The sequence below is a fragment of the Tympanuchus pallidicinctus genome, unplaced genomic scaffold, assembly GCF_026119805.1.
Source record: "Tympanuchus pallidicinctus isolate F22 unplaced genomic scaffold, pur_lepc_1.0 scaffold37, whole genome shotgun sequence".
In the NCBI taxonomy this organism is placed as follows: domain Eukaryota; kingdom Metazoa; phylum Chordata; class Aves; order Galliformes; family Phasianidae; genus Tympanuchus; species Tympanuchus pallidicinctus.
In genome coordinates this window covers 114070-128345 of record NW_026294755.1, presented here as the reverse complement: position 1 = coordinate 128345, position 14276 = coordinate 114070, and the positions used below count along the sequence as shown (strand labels likewise).

General features: G+C 59.1%; 1 protein-coding gene across 5 annotated transcripts in view; it reads left to right on the top strand.

Moving 5' to 3' along the window:
* The first annotated feature begins 4243 nt into the window (after positions 1-4243).
* KANSL1 (KAT8 regulatory NSL complex subunit 1) overlaps positions 4244-14276 on the top strand; it is a 68436-nt gene continuing 58403 nt past the window's right edge. For 3 of the 5 annotated variants that reach the window (XM_052699475.1, XM_052699474.1, XM_052699471.1), the window contains exon 1: positions 10952-11080. The gene's annotated coding sequence lies outside the window, so the exon portion shown is untranslated. Of the gene's footprint in view, positions 4373-10951; positions 11081-11991; positions 12182-14276 lie in introns of those variants that run through there. The other 2 variants (XM_052699472.1, XM_052699473.1) reach the window with 2 other exon arrangements.

Below are 14276 nucleotides of genomic sequence, written 5' to 3'. Positions count from 1 at the left end.
TGGGATGTTGGAGCCTCACTGAAGGTTTAATGCTTACATCTGTCCCCACATTTGCACGTACATCAGATCTTCAAAATGAGGTTTTTTTAAAGGAATCTGAACTGACCATGCTGTTATCTTGCCTTCTAGATAGCGACGTGCAATTAGTGCTTAATTGGTAAGGTGTTGTTATTTGGGGAGGGGAGCAGGGGGTGCTGGGGCAGCCAGGCCTGAGCAACTGTTTTCATGGGAAAGAATTGGGGGATCTGCCACGTCCTTACAGCAAAAATATGGCAAAATGTGAAGTGTGGCCTGTATTACCTGCATTGAAACGATGTGATTTATTTTTTTGTGTGCTTTTTATTTTGAAGACTTGTGCAGCTGTGTTGGGGGCCAGCAGTTTGTTGCTGATATATTTTTGATTAATTAAAAGAGGTGAAAATCCAAGGGAAGGCCTTAGAAGCAGACTCAGCAGTGTTCTGCCCCTGTGGAAACCGCTGCATCCTGCGTTTGTGCTGCAGGGATTCTGCGAGTTGTGTGTGAGCCCTCCCAGCACCAACCTTGGTAAGGGAAGCTGTGAGTGCTGCGGGCTGCAGGAAGGCTCACGGTTTTGCCATCCTTGGCTTAAAGCTGTTGGCACTCAGTCTGTTCTGTCAGCCCCACCTGGCACGTTTCTGCCTTTAGGTGTAGAGGCTGCACCTGAAATTGAGCCCTCGTCCCTTTCATGTTTGCATCTCAGCCCTGCCCTTCACACTTCTGCTCCTGATGCTTTGTGGAGAGAGCTCTCAGTTCCTGCAGGGAGAAGCAGCGTGTGCTGGACTCCCCTTACGCTGCAGCTCCTTCCCCACCTGCACAGCAGCCACGCAGTGCCTCAGGACTGGGCAGAACCTCAGGGCTTCCAGCTGGGGAATCATTTTGGTGCTTAATGAGCTTTGTGCTCTTCGTGCTGGCGCAGTGGATGCTGTTAGTGCCACAGCTGCTCTCTGCCTCCTGCCCCACTGTTGGTGGTGGGGATTTGATTTCAAGAACCCTGGTGGTACAAATAGGGGAGGGCTCAGAAGTGGCCCGCATGTCAGGAAAAGAGCTCCTTCCATCGAAAACATCCCCAAAGGAGCCGCATGTTCCTGTCAGTGGAGAGTGGAGACAGGACAAGGGGAAACGGCCGGAAACTGCAGCATAGGAAGTTCTGCACCAATGTGCGAAGGAACGGCTGTGCAGTGAGGTGAGGAGCACTGGAACAGGCTGCCAGGGAGGTGGTGGAGTCTCCTCTGGAGATGTTCCAGACCTGCCTGGATGCCGACCTGTGCGACCTGCTGTAGGAACTGCTTTGGCAGGGGGTTGGACTCGATGAGCTCTGGAGCTCCCTTCCAACCCCTACAGTTCTGTGATTCTGCCCATCTTCACCTTTAGATGTTCTACCAGTTAAGCTAGAAGAGATATTTAAGAAATCCAGCAGTTCCCAATCGCAGCCGTGGGCAGCAAGAGAAACCTCAGCAATGGGTAAGAAGAGTTTGTCTGCTGCGTTCTGCTCCTGCTCAGTTTCCTCTGAAATTCATTTTGGGCCTTAGAATTGTTGAAGAGCAAGAGCCAGCCTGCTGTGTGTGATACGAAGGGACGTCAGCACCACTGCCAGCATCGCATGCATGGAGCAGCTCAGGACGAGGCAGGAGGAGTCGGGCACAGCCATGGTGATGGGCTCTGAGCTGGGAGTGGGCGACCGGCCTGGGGCAGAGGGTTGGAAGTGGGTGGGCTTTAAGGTCCCTTCCAACACAACCATTTTGTGACCCCACGATTGAAAACATAGGTTCATGAAGTTTGGCTTTACTGAAATCTGACAGCGTTCAAACGAACTGTGAGCGTTCTGATTTTTGGCTCCTGCTGTGTTACTGGAAGTGCAAAGATCCCTGAGAAGCTGCAGTGCTCTGTGTGCAGGGATGGCTGTGCTGGAAATGCCCAACTGCAGCCCAGGGTCTCACCTTGTTCTCCAGCCACAGCGCACAGCGTGTGGCTGAGCTTTTGGCTTTAACTTGTTGATTATGGAGGCTACAGGAGCCTTGGGAACAGAAGCGTGGTGCTGGCTGGGGAGGGCAGAGATACCCAGTGCCCCCTTTGTTCCATGCCTCTTGTCACAACCAGTGCCACTCTCTGTCCCCAACCCCCCTCTGAGCTCATCCTCCACCTCTGCTGTGTCCTGAGGGTGTTGTCCCATAGGATGTGGGTATGGAGTCACCTTATGGGAAACGGCATGGTGCTACCTGTGGGGAATGGATGTGGTGTCACCTACAGGACATGGGCATGGTGTCATCCGTGGGGCACGGACAGGGTGTCCTATGGGACACAAGTATGGTGTCAGCTGAGGGAAATGGTGTCACCTACGGGACATGGGCATGGTGTTACCTGGGAAATGGACGTGGAGTCATCCATGGGGCACGGACATGGTGTCACATAGGGGAGATGGATGTAGTGTCTCCTATTGGACACAGCGAGCCTACAAACAGGGGGGAATGAACTCTGTGAAAGGGTAGATAACTGCAGGATGAGAGGAAATGGTTTGAAGTTGAGGGAGGGAAGATTGAGGTTGGATGTCAGGGGGAAGTTCTTTGCTATGAGAGCGGTGAGGTGCTGGAACAGCTGCCCAGAGAGGCTGTGATGCCCCGTCCATCCCTGGAGGTGTTCAAGGCCAGGTTGGATGGGGCCCTGGGCAGCCTGGGCTGGTGTTAAATGTGGAGGTTGGTGGCCCTGCGTGTGGCAGGGGGTTGGAGCTTCGTGATCCTTGAGGTCCCTTCCAACCCTGGCCATTCTGTGACAGGCACGGTGCTACCACTGGGAAATGGCCGTTGTGTCACCAGAGGGACGTTGGCTGGATGTCTCCTGTTGCACATGGGCTTAGCGTGATTTGTGCCCGATGTCAGCTGTGTGACACCTGCAGGATGCTGGCTTTGTGGCAGCAGTGGGAATACCGTCCCCCGTGCTGGGATTTGGGCATGGCATCACCTGGGTGATACGGGGCTGCTGTCACCCGTGGTGGGACCCCGACTGTCCCTGCGATGGGACACGGGCTCAGTGCCACCCGTGGGATGCAGACACGGGGAACCAAACGTGGTGCCACTGGCCATATGGGGCTCAGTGCCACTGCTGCTACACGGCCGCGATGCCAGCTGCAGCTCATGGCCTGGTGCAGCCCGCGGTGGGACGCGGGGCCTGGCGCCGTGTGCGGGACGCGGCCGCGGCGCTGCCCTGCGGGACACGGGCCCGGAGCGCCCGGTCAGGCCGGACCCGACCTCGTCCCGCCGCGGGGCCCTGCTGTCACCGTGCGCCCGGGGCCGGCCGCACCACGAGCACCGGCCTGCCGTCCCCGGCGGGACGCGGACACGCCGGCACCCGCGTTACGGCCCCGCCGTCCCCACCGTGCCGCGCCCCGCGCCGAGCGGCACCGCCCGACCCCGCGCCCTCCGCGCCCGCCGCCCCGAGCCCCCCGCGGGCCCCCGCCCGGCTCCGGGCCGCCCCTCGGCGAGGGGAAGGCCGGGACCCCCCGGGCCGAGGCCCGCGCCGCCCCGGAGCGCGGAGTCGGGAGGGATGCGGAGCGGGCGGGGGGCGGAGGGGCTCCGGGCGGGGGCGCCCTCGGGGGTCCCGGCCCCCGCGGCGGGGGGCGAGCGGCGGCCCCGCATCAATCACCGCCCGGCCCCGCCCCCTCGGAGCTGATTGACGCGGCGCGGACCAATGGGACGGGCGCATGCCCCGCGCTCAGCCAATGGGGGCGGGGGAGGGCGGAAGGTCCCCACTTCAAGGCTGGTTGAGCGGCGCAGGTAGGTGCGGGCGAGGCGCTGCCGGTGCGGGGCGGCCCGGCCGGGATGGGGGGCGTCGGGACCGGGCTGCCGCGGGCACCGTGGGGAGGGGGGTCCGGCCTCGTCCCGCTGCCGTCCCGCAACTTGGCTGCGGGGAACGGGCCGCGGCAGGGAGGGGAGAACACGGAGGGGGGGGGGCGGGACAGGAGGGGCCGTAGGGCCGGGGGTGGGCGCTGCGCTGCGGGGGGGGGGGGGCGCGGTGTGGGGCGGGGGTCCGCATTGGAGCCTCCATTGCAGCCCTGGGGAGCGCGGGCACGGCGCATCCCGGACCCGTGGGGGGGGCGGGGGATGGAAGGCGGTAGGCGAAGGAGGCCCGGGGGCTGAGGGTCCCCCCGCCCCGCACGGTCACAGCCGGCCGCAGCCGCGATACGGGGCTCGGTGCGGGGCGGGCCCGGGCTGCGGGGTCGGTGCGGGGCCGCCGGGTCCTTTCCGCTGAACGCGGCCGCTTCTCCCCGCAGCTCCCGGATCTCCCAGCGCCTCCTCGCCGCGGTACGTCGGCAACTTGAAGAGCAGAGCTGACGATGGGCCCCGCCGGCATGGGCTGCCAGGTACGGCCGTACCTCCGCGCGGGGTTTGCGGGGGGAGGGGGCGGAGGGACGCGAGCTGAACCCGGGCCGCTGCGGGGCTCCGGGCCGCTTCCAGGTGGGGCTCGAAGCTTCCGAACCCCCGCGAAGATTCGATATGGAACGCTTTGATTCGGTGCTGGGCTGCACGCTGAGCTGCCCGGCAGCCGTGCGGCCGCTTCCCGGTGCCGCCTCCGCGTGCAGCGCGTTGCCCGGGGCTGCCCGCTCCAGGAAAAGGCAGATCCACGCTGCTTCCTCACGGCCTGCATCCCCGCTCACACCGGCAGCTCGTGCTGCTTTGCGTCCTCTCGGCGCCTCTCGGCTTGCTGCTGGTGTGCGTTGCTGATGCCAGGGGCTCTGTGTGCCCCTGTGGGTTGGCTCTCGTGGGTTTGGTTTCTTCCCTTGGAAGCCGAGGGCCTTCATGTGGGTTTTCTCACATGGACGGATCTGCTCACCTCTCTGCCTCTGCAAAGCGACCGTAGTGCTGCTGAGTCTGGAATGGGCAGCCAAGAGGATTTTTTCCACCTAGCTTTGAAAAGTCACAGAATCACAGAATGGCCTGGGTTGCAAAGGAGCACAGTGCTCATCTGGTTCCAACCCCCTGCTGTGTGCAGGTCACCAACCAGCAGCCCAGGCTGCCCAGAGCCACATCCAGCCTGGCCTTGGATGCCTGCAGGGATGGGGCATCCACAGCCTCCTTGGGCAACCTGTGCCAGTGTCTAAAGAAAGTCACCAGTTACCTCATTAGTGTTGTTACAGGGTAAGAACTGCGTCCCAAGCAGCCAAGTAATGTGAATGTGAGTAAAACCTGAAGGGGGGTGCTGGAGGGAAGGAGGCCTTCCTTGCACCATAAACCTGCAAGCCAAAGCAGCCTGACTTCAGGCCGATGATGAAGGGCTGAGTTTAGGGAAATTCTTTTGCCATGGATGAACCAGAAGTGGTTACTCTGTTCTTTCACACTGATATTGCACAAATCTGCTGCGGTATCTGATCTCCCATTGACAACACAACACTGAAGGCTCTTAGTGTGTATATAAAATAACTGTAGGTTGTTGTATGGGCTTCGAAATAAAAGAAGCCTGGAAGCTCCAGGTTTTGGAGGCTGTTGCTGAACTTCTCACAAGTTTACGTTCCTACGGTTCCTGTTCATAGGAAGCCAGCAAGGGGCTCCTTTGGGACCAGTCCTCACTTCCAGCATGCTGCACAGTGAGCTGCTGGCCAAGCAGGGCTCAGCACGTGGCTGCGTGGAGTTTGGTGGCTGCATGGGCTGTTCTGTGGCCTCAGGATGCTGCGTGCCCTGTGAGTTGTGCTGTCAGTGGGTGAGGGGCAGCAACAGCTGGAAGCAGTGCAGGTCTGTGTAGCAAAGCATTGAGGTTCTTACTGTGAGCTGCTTCCCCCAGCAGTGCAGTTGGGGAATGGTGTGCAGGACGGTGACTGCAGTGCCAGAGGAGCTGAGGAACATCCCAGGGAGGGCCTGTGAGGTTGGCTGTGTCTGCTCAGCACTTCTGCTTGGAGGCACTGCAGAGGATCTGGTTGGGCCTTCGTTGCTTTGAATGCACGAGTGCTTTCTGTTCCTGTGCCAGCAGCGTTGGGCCTTTGACCGGCGAGTGTTTAAACACTTCTGTGTCCTGTGCTCCTGGTGCGTGCTCAAACTCTGGCACCTGATCCTGCTGTTGTAGTCTGCAGGCCTTTTTCATCATAGAAGAAAGCAGCTCAGTTGTAGGCTGTAAGTTTTCACGCAGCTCCTCAGAGGGGAGGGAGGGTTTTGGGGGCAGAGGAGCAGGTGTGCTGTGCTGTCTGCTTGTTCCTTCACCTCTCGCAGCGCTGGGAGGAGAGCTGCAAACCCTGCTGTGTTCCCCTCACTGCCTTTCCCCAGCAGCTCTCTGAGCCTTGCTGTGCGAAATATCCTCAATAAGGAGGGCGTGCAGGGGTTTGGCTCTTCCCACTGGTGATATCTGATGTTTCCCTGCATGGCTGAGGGTTTGAAGGCAGGTGGATTTGGCGCAGGCTTGCGAAGCGCTGAGACCTGGGGCTGAAAGACCTGGCTGTGAGCTGCGCCCTGAGCACTTCTGTTCCACAGATAAGTGAGGCCTGAGCATGACCAAAGGAATAAATAATCGAAGATGGAGGTTATTGGCTGTGCTTCAGTCTGGTAAAACTGCTGCAACAGTTGGGGATTAAACTGAATCATAAGCAGCTACCAGGAGCAGGGAATGCTTTCCCCCAGGTCTGCAAATCTAAGCAGCAATAGAAACAGAAATTAATCCTGCTGTTAGCCAAACTGGGAAAGTTTGCATGGAATAAAAAAAGGCTGTAGCATGAATTGCAAATGGGTGCTTAAAACTGGTGTAAATCTTGGTGGTGGCAGAGGGAGAGCTTTCTGGTGGAGCGTCCAGCAGTGTTGGTAGCTGCAGGAAGGCTTGGGAGTGCAGTGCTGGTGCAAGACTGTTCTGTGGAGGCGTTCTGTGAGCCTTCAGTGTGGCGTGGGGTTTCCTTGCTCAGGCTAAAGGGACCTGCATTAAGAACCTGCAAGGGGAAGAAGAGGGGCTGAGCTGCAGTGCAGGCACAGAGCTGGTTCCTCCTGTCCCTGTCCTTCGTGCAGCACACACCGCTCTTGCTGGGGTTCAAAACTCACCCTTGCTCGTTCTTCTGATTCATTTTCTTACATGAAAACTCCCAGATCTGTTTGTCTGTAGCCCAGCGATGCTGGATGTCCCTCCTCAGTGGGAACACAAGTGTGAGTATTGAGATGTGCAAGCACTGCCCCCAGAACTCGCTCACCCTGCGTCTCCTGGCTCTGTGAGATGTGGGTTCCTCGAGGTTCTCACATTTCCCTGCCATTTTTTTTGTTTCATCGTGGCAGGGCAGCAACTTCTGCAGAGCACACTGTCACCTTACTGAAAGACAAATGACATAATGATAGAACTCAGTCTCTGGGGCAGCATATTGCACGCTGCACAAACTGCTGTGGTTTCCATAACTTGCAACCTGCTGCAGGAAACCTCCTTTAGCAGGAGGGTTGGAGCTGGTGATCTGCAGAGGTTCCTTCCAGCCCCTCATGGCTCCTCACAGTGGTTCCTAAGCAAATATCCAAGCGAAGTGATGGGACCTGAGGCTGGCTCTCGCCCCTCTTGTGCACTTTTACGTTTGTCTTTTGAGTGGATCCGAGCCAACGTGATGGTATTGCTGGCAATGTAATGGGGGTGTAAGTGATAGGGGTTACAGCTGAAGGTATAAGTGGATGCTTTGCCATCTGCGAGCTGATAAACCTGGCTATCTGGTCCCCAGCTGGACTAGCAACTGAAATTTGGGGCTCTCTTTTGGGAGTATTCAGCGTGCTGTTCATCTTTGGGAACTACTTCACCGTGTTCCTTAGATGGGTAAAAACAGAGCTTCTCATGAGGGCTGTAAATTAGGCTTTTCTGTGCAGCATGTGTGGGTCTGATGCAACAATGTGGAGCATCTGAGCAGCCTTTGTAGGATGAAACCAAGGTCTTTGTCAGGGACTGAACGGTGAGGTTAGTTACCTTCACTGCATAGTCCTCCATTCCCAGCTCCCGTCCCCATGGCAACCATATAAATACATTTGCACAGACCATAGAAATGCAGCTGCAACAATAATTGACTCAAAATGCCAGATTGCTGTCAATAGCAGTGCGTGTCCCCACTTTCACGGCGATAAATCAGAGCTCCCCAGCACGAGCAGCAATGGAAACGTGACCTCCAGAGGTGGCTCTGCCCCACGAGACTGCAGGGTGAGGACACACAACGCCATTATGAGCCTCGAGTGACTCAACTGAAATCGTTGATGTGGTTTTCAAACCAGTCGTGTTACTTCTTACTCGGCTCTCCTGGGGAGCAGCACGTTCACAGCTGCTTGTTTCGGGCAGGAGAAAACAGCCGTTGGCCTGTGACAAAGAAAATGCAGGTCTGTAGCTCAGGAGCTGCTGGTGGGACAAGAAGGTCTTGCAGCCTCGGTGCTCATTACCTGCGTGTGGCTCCCTTCAAGGGCTTTGCTCTTTTTTTCTGCCCTTTCTGGTCAGCATTTCCAGAATAATCACCAGCTGGGAAGTGCAGGCTGTCACAGCTGAGCGGTGCCTTTGGTGCTGTGACTGGCTGCTTTCCCTAATGCTAAAGAGGGCTGTTAGAAGAGCAGTGAAGGTGGCAGAGGTCTCTTGTTGTCACAGCTTGTCTGGTTTAAAGCTAAATATAGATGAGTTACGGATGAGTCTTGTGCCTTCTGAAGCTGCAGTGGCTGCTGATGTGTGAGATTACTGCTTTTTGTTACAGTGTCTGGTGAAGCTGTAAACCAGGATGTGGAAGAAATGCAGCCGTATCCAGCAGCAGTGTCAGTAGGGGGCTCTTGTTGCTGTGTCTCTTGGCTGCTGCTGCTTTCATGATGTTTACCAAACTGGTCTCGAGTCTTTGCGTGCTCAGAGGTCTCCCTGTATGTGCTCTGGCATATTTGTTAGTGGATGTGGCGTTGTGTGTGTAAAGTATGTGAAGCTGAGAGGTTGTACCTTCAAGGAATTGTGAGGGTTAATAGGTAGAGGTGATGGATGTGTGAGCATGGGGGAAAAAGAAACAATCAGGCGTGAGTTTGTAGCAGCATGGAGAGCTCCTGTGAGCTGCGGTGCTTTGGAAAAAAGGGGGGTCTGCAGAGGGGCTTACAGTCGATGCTGTAAAACACTGAGATCTCCAGATGTAAGTTGGGGCTGCCTGCCAGCGTCAGCTGGGACACCGTGTGGGGTGCAGGACTGTGCTGAGCCCATTGGGGGTGGCTGGGGGAAGCAATGCAGCGCTGTTTCTGAATGGCAAATGAAAACTGGAAGGGCTATAAAAAGATGTGTGGCAGGGGCCAAAGTTGTATTGCTGCACGGAAATTTTTGCTACGTCATCTCCACGTCAGGCTGGCTGATGAAAGCTGTCCCTTCTGAGAGGAAATCCAGATCTGTAGCAGACTGTCAGGCTGGAGATCTCTGCTCCTGGTCAGGCTTTCCTTGGTTAGCAGAATTCTGCAATGCAGCATGAGTAGAAGAGGAGAAACTTTATTGCACAGGAATATTTTGAACTTCTTCCGTATCAGATTGCCAAAGCCTTTCCCTCTTCTAATACGTGGATTCACGTGCTACTACTTGCTTTTCTTTTCAGCTGAACTGAATTCTAGATAGACTTAAAAAAAACCAGAGGTCTTCAATGCCCTTGTGGGGTCTGCTGTCCTGATGCCCTTAAGAGCTGCTCGCACGTGGTGAGGTGAAACTGAAACTGCAAAGCTCACCGGGTGGCAGCTTTTAAGAAGCGATTCCTGGTCCCTTGCTGGGTGTGGGGTTGCTGGTAACACGCTGTGCTGATTCCTTCTAAGCACCGTCTCCTTTCTCACCTAAAGACTCAAACAAGACATGCAGAGGAATTTCTCGAGGTTCTGTGTGGGGTTGCTGAGACAGGAGAACTGGGAAGGAAGGGCAGCGAGGGCAGAGCAGGGTTGTTTGAGGCACGCAAACCAGCACAGCTCTCTGCTGTCCTGAGCCGGGCTGTTTTCCTTGGTATGTGCTGAGCTTTGAGGCTTTGTGTTGCCAGGAAGCAGCGTTTGGCTGGAATTAGAGACAAGATGTGCGGCGTAAGCCAGGTCTGGCTGCAGAGCAGGCCGGTGCCGGCTGTGTTAAACCAGTGCCAGCTCTCAGCAAGCCCGCATCGCACTGCCCGGCGCTGAGCTGCGCTTCAGGCTGTGCTGTACCTGCGCCCTGTGTGGGGAGGCCGAGCTGCACCTCCCGGCAGGGCTGCGTTCCCTGCGGAGGCACGGAGGAGTTCTGAGGTCCGGAGCTCCTCGGGTCGTGTTTGTGTTGGAATTATTCATCCTGCGCTTCGTGTCCGCAGCGCGGCCTACGTTTCCCATCGGCCCCCGCGGCCACGCTTTGTGCCTGCGCGCTCCGCGCAGCGGGAGCTGCGTGCCGAGCGCCCCCTGCCGGCTGGCGGAGCGCGCCGAGCGGCGGCCACCCCGCGGCGGGCGGACAATGGGCGCCGCGCCCCGCCCCCATCCGCACTGCAGCGCCCCCTCCCGCACTGCAGCGCGCGGCGGCGGCTCGGCGGGGCCCCCTGGCTGCGGGCGCGCGGGCGGCGCAGAGCGCGCTGTGACCGCGGGGGGCGCTGCGGTGCGCGCTGCCTCCTCCCCCCCCACCCCCCCGCTCCCTCCCTCCCTCCCTCCGTGCATTCTCCGGTTGAAGGGAGGGGGAGGGCAGAGAAAGCGCCCGGCCGCCATTTTCCGAAGCCGCACCGCCGCCGCCGCGCTCTCCCGGAGCGGGGGGGGAAAGGAAGGAAAGCACCGCAGCGCCCGCACCGCTCGGCGCCGGGTCCGCCCCGCAGCCAGCCCGGCGCGCCCCGAGCCGGGGGTGGGGGGGCCGTGTCGCGTGTCCCCCCCCACCCCCCCACACCCCGCGGCACCGCCGGTTCCCAGCGCGGAGCGCGGCCGCCGCTCTGCGCCCGCACCGAGGGAGCGGGCCGAGCCCATCCCCCCGCCGCCGCCGCCGCCGGGGCGGACCCGAACGGGCGGGCGGGTGGGCGGGGGGGGCGCCGGGGCCGGCGGTGCCCGCGGCGGCTGCGGCACCGCACCGCCCCCCCCTTCGTTGCCGCCGCTGCCGGTTTGCAAACTGCGCCCATTTTGCGCGGGGTCGGCCCGCGCCCGCCGCCCGTCACGTGGTAAGTGCCGCTCCGCGCCCGCGCCGCTGCCCCGCGCCTCCCCCGCCGCTGCCCCTTTGTTAGCGCCGCCGCGCCCCGCCGGCACCCGCGGCCCCGCGCCGCCCCCGCCCCAACTTCACCGCCTCCCCCCCGTTCTCGCATTCCCCCCCCCCCGCGGCTCCGCTCCCCGCACGGTGCCGGGCGCCGCCGTCGGGTAAAGTGCGCGGGGGTCACGGCGGGGGAGGGGGGGGCGGCGGCGGCGGGAGGGTGGGGACGTTGGGGGGGTGGGTGAGGGGGGGTTGTGCTCACGTGGTTACTGGGGGGGTTGGGGGGCATCGGCGTGGGGGGGAGGAGGGGTTCCGGGGGGGCGGTGGGGGGGGTAGGAGAAGTTTGTAAAAGTAAACAGAAAAAAAAAAAAAGGGGGGGGGGGAAGAGGAGAAATTGCATAACCGCGGAGCTTGCAACACGCGCCGTGCGGGACGGGGGGGGGGGCCGGGGGGGTCCGCTGCTGACAGCGGTGCGCGGGGCTCCGCGCTGCTCCGCTCCGGGCGCACAATGGCGACGGGCTGCGGGCTCGGGGCTCGGCCGCGTTCCTCTATTTACTTTCCGGCTGTTTGCCCCCCCACATCCCCCTCCCCCACGTCCCGTCCCCCCCCCCTTTATTGTGATCTTTTTCCCCTTGAATGCGGCCCCGGTAATTCCTCCCCCCGGCGGCGCGGGGCAGCTCTGCGCGGCTGTTTACTTCCATCACGGGATCGGCATCGCCGGCTGTGCGATCCCGAGCGGTTCCCTTTGCGGGGCGGGAGGCATGGGGCCGAAATCCTTGAAAAACAGCGCCGTTCCCTCCTCAGATCCCCCAAAGCAGCGCTATTTCTAACCGCCCCCCCCCAGCCCGGGGCTCTGCGCTTTGCCCCCTCCCCGCTAATCCCGTTTGCGTACAGGTGGAGCACAGCGCGGGCTCCGGGCTCGCACCGCCTGTTATGTAAAACGCACTTGAATGACAAAACTGTAGTTTTCCACGGAGCCGGGCAGGACGTGGGAGGAACTGCAGGGCTGTGCGGTGCTCCGAGCCGGACCGTGCGGTGCTGCGTTACATCACAGAACCCCCCCGGGCAGCGGGAGGTGAGCGCCGGGCTGGGGCACAACGCTGCCTTCCGCCTTCTGCCTTTAAACCACATTTATCCTTTTTATAGCCTTTGTTTTCGCGCTGGAGCTCCCGGTTCTCTCCGCTTCGCTGTCCCCTCCTCCTCCTTCTCCTTAATTTTCCCGTAATTCAGTCTTTAATTGAGGAGGCTGAGGATGGAGCCGGGGCTCCGTGGGCTCACGGTGCGGTTTTGGCGCGGAGGAGCTGCTGTGAGCTGCCGGGCGCGCAGCTGCGCAGGGCTTAATGGAGAGATCTGCTGCAGGAGCAGCGAATTGTGGAGCTCGGCGCTGCTGCCGGAGCCGATTTGTGATGATTGAGCAATGAGGATGACTTGTGTTCCCTCTCCTGAAATGATACGGCGGCGGATGACCACGCAGATGAGGCTGCGTTGCTTTCTGGTGTTTTTATTTTGTGTGTTTTGAAAGGCTGCGTTGGAGTCCCCATCGTCCCCCAGAGCTCATCTGGTAACCGGAGAGCGGCTGAAATCCTGACATCACCAAAACCTGCAGGGGGGGGGGAAAGCGGGGGGGAACCGAGCGGCTCTCCGACCAAAGTCACTTCCTTTTGCCCTGTTTATAACTGTTATTTCTATGAGCACAACTGCCATTATCTCATGGAGGCTCCGAACAAAAGAATGTCTCTGGAGTTTGGGCACTCCACCCTCCTCCTGCTCAGTGCTGCGGCCGCCGCAGCCTCCGAGGGCTCCTCCAGGCAGGGTAGGAGATAAGGCTGAGGGCCGCCAAAGAGAAGGGTGAGGGCTCAGCGGGGGTCAGAACTCTCATAGCGTATCGATGCTGTTGTTTAGCTTTTTCTGATGGATTCTGAGCCAGCTGAGGTATAAATGGGAGCTCAGTTGGGTGGAAGCGGCCCAGGTGGGACTTGGTGCGTGTTGTGTGCTTGGAGCATTGCAGTTCTGCTGCTCGGCGTTGGGCAGCTCAGGTGAGCCGAGCAGCACCGTTGCCTCTGCAGCATTTTGTAACTACCACAGCCCTGCTCAGAACTTCCAGGAATACAACGTCTGTCTGGAAGGAGAAACAGAAATGGTGTGGAATCGCCGCCTGGTTTTCCCACCATGCAAGGGGCGCCTCTGAGGATGCAGCTTTCCGTAACAAATAGTTTACAGGGGATGGAGGCTTTCTGCTGCTTCTCATCTGGGCGCAGAGCTGTCACGCTGTGAGTGCTGCTGCTCCAGCACTGCAGTAAACATAATGCCATTAAACCCTGTGCCTTCCTGGGCCCGGGTTCAGCTGTGGGTAAATCCACGAGCGAGTTGGGAAACAGATGCCTCGTTTCCCTTGTTGCTGATGGCTGCTCACCTCTTGTTTCCAGATGGAGAAATGGGCTGCGCTCGTGGCCACGAGGGCTTTGTTTTGGGAGTGGCTGTCAGCACCGTTTGAGTTTTGGGGTGGAACGGTGCAGTTTGGCTGATGAAATGGAGAGGTAACTGCATCTGAAGGGAGGGATGCGGAGTTGCATTCAGCACAGGCAGGCCGTGGTGCCTGGTGGTGTTCAGGCTTCTACAAACTTTGCAAAGTAGAAAGCCGGGGTGTTTTTTGAAAATCCCAACTATTTAAAAAGAGAGAAAAAAGTTCAATTGAAATCTATGGCATTCAGAGCTCGTTTGTGTGTATTTTTTGACCTCGGAGACGTGAGCAGAAGGACCTTAGAGAGACTTCCCATCTGCAGCTCTATCCAACCTCGCAGTCTCCGCTCTGAGATCTTTCTGACTTCCTGCTGAGGGCTGCAGTGATGGGAGGAGCTGTGTAGGCTGCCTTGCCCTGAATGAGAAGCAGCAAACGCTTGGGGCTGTACTTGTGCCCCATAAGAAGGAACTTGTGCTGTGTGTCAGCAGCATCTCCAGCAAGCAGCTCCATTCAGGGCTTCGTAGCATCTCAGTTTCGCTGCTGCACGGTGGTCCTTGCAGGCAGTTCTGTGCCCTGAGATCTGGGCAGCAATGAAAGCTGAGACCTGCGGCGAAGCATCCCAGAGAACTCCATCTGAAATGAGGTGTTTGTGGAGGCTGCCCTGCCAGTTTGGGCTGATGGAGCACCTGGAGGTGCTCAGAGCCTGGGA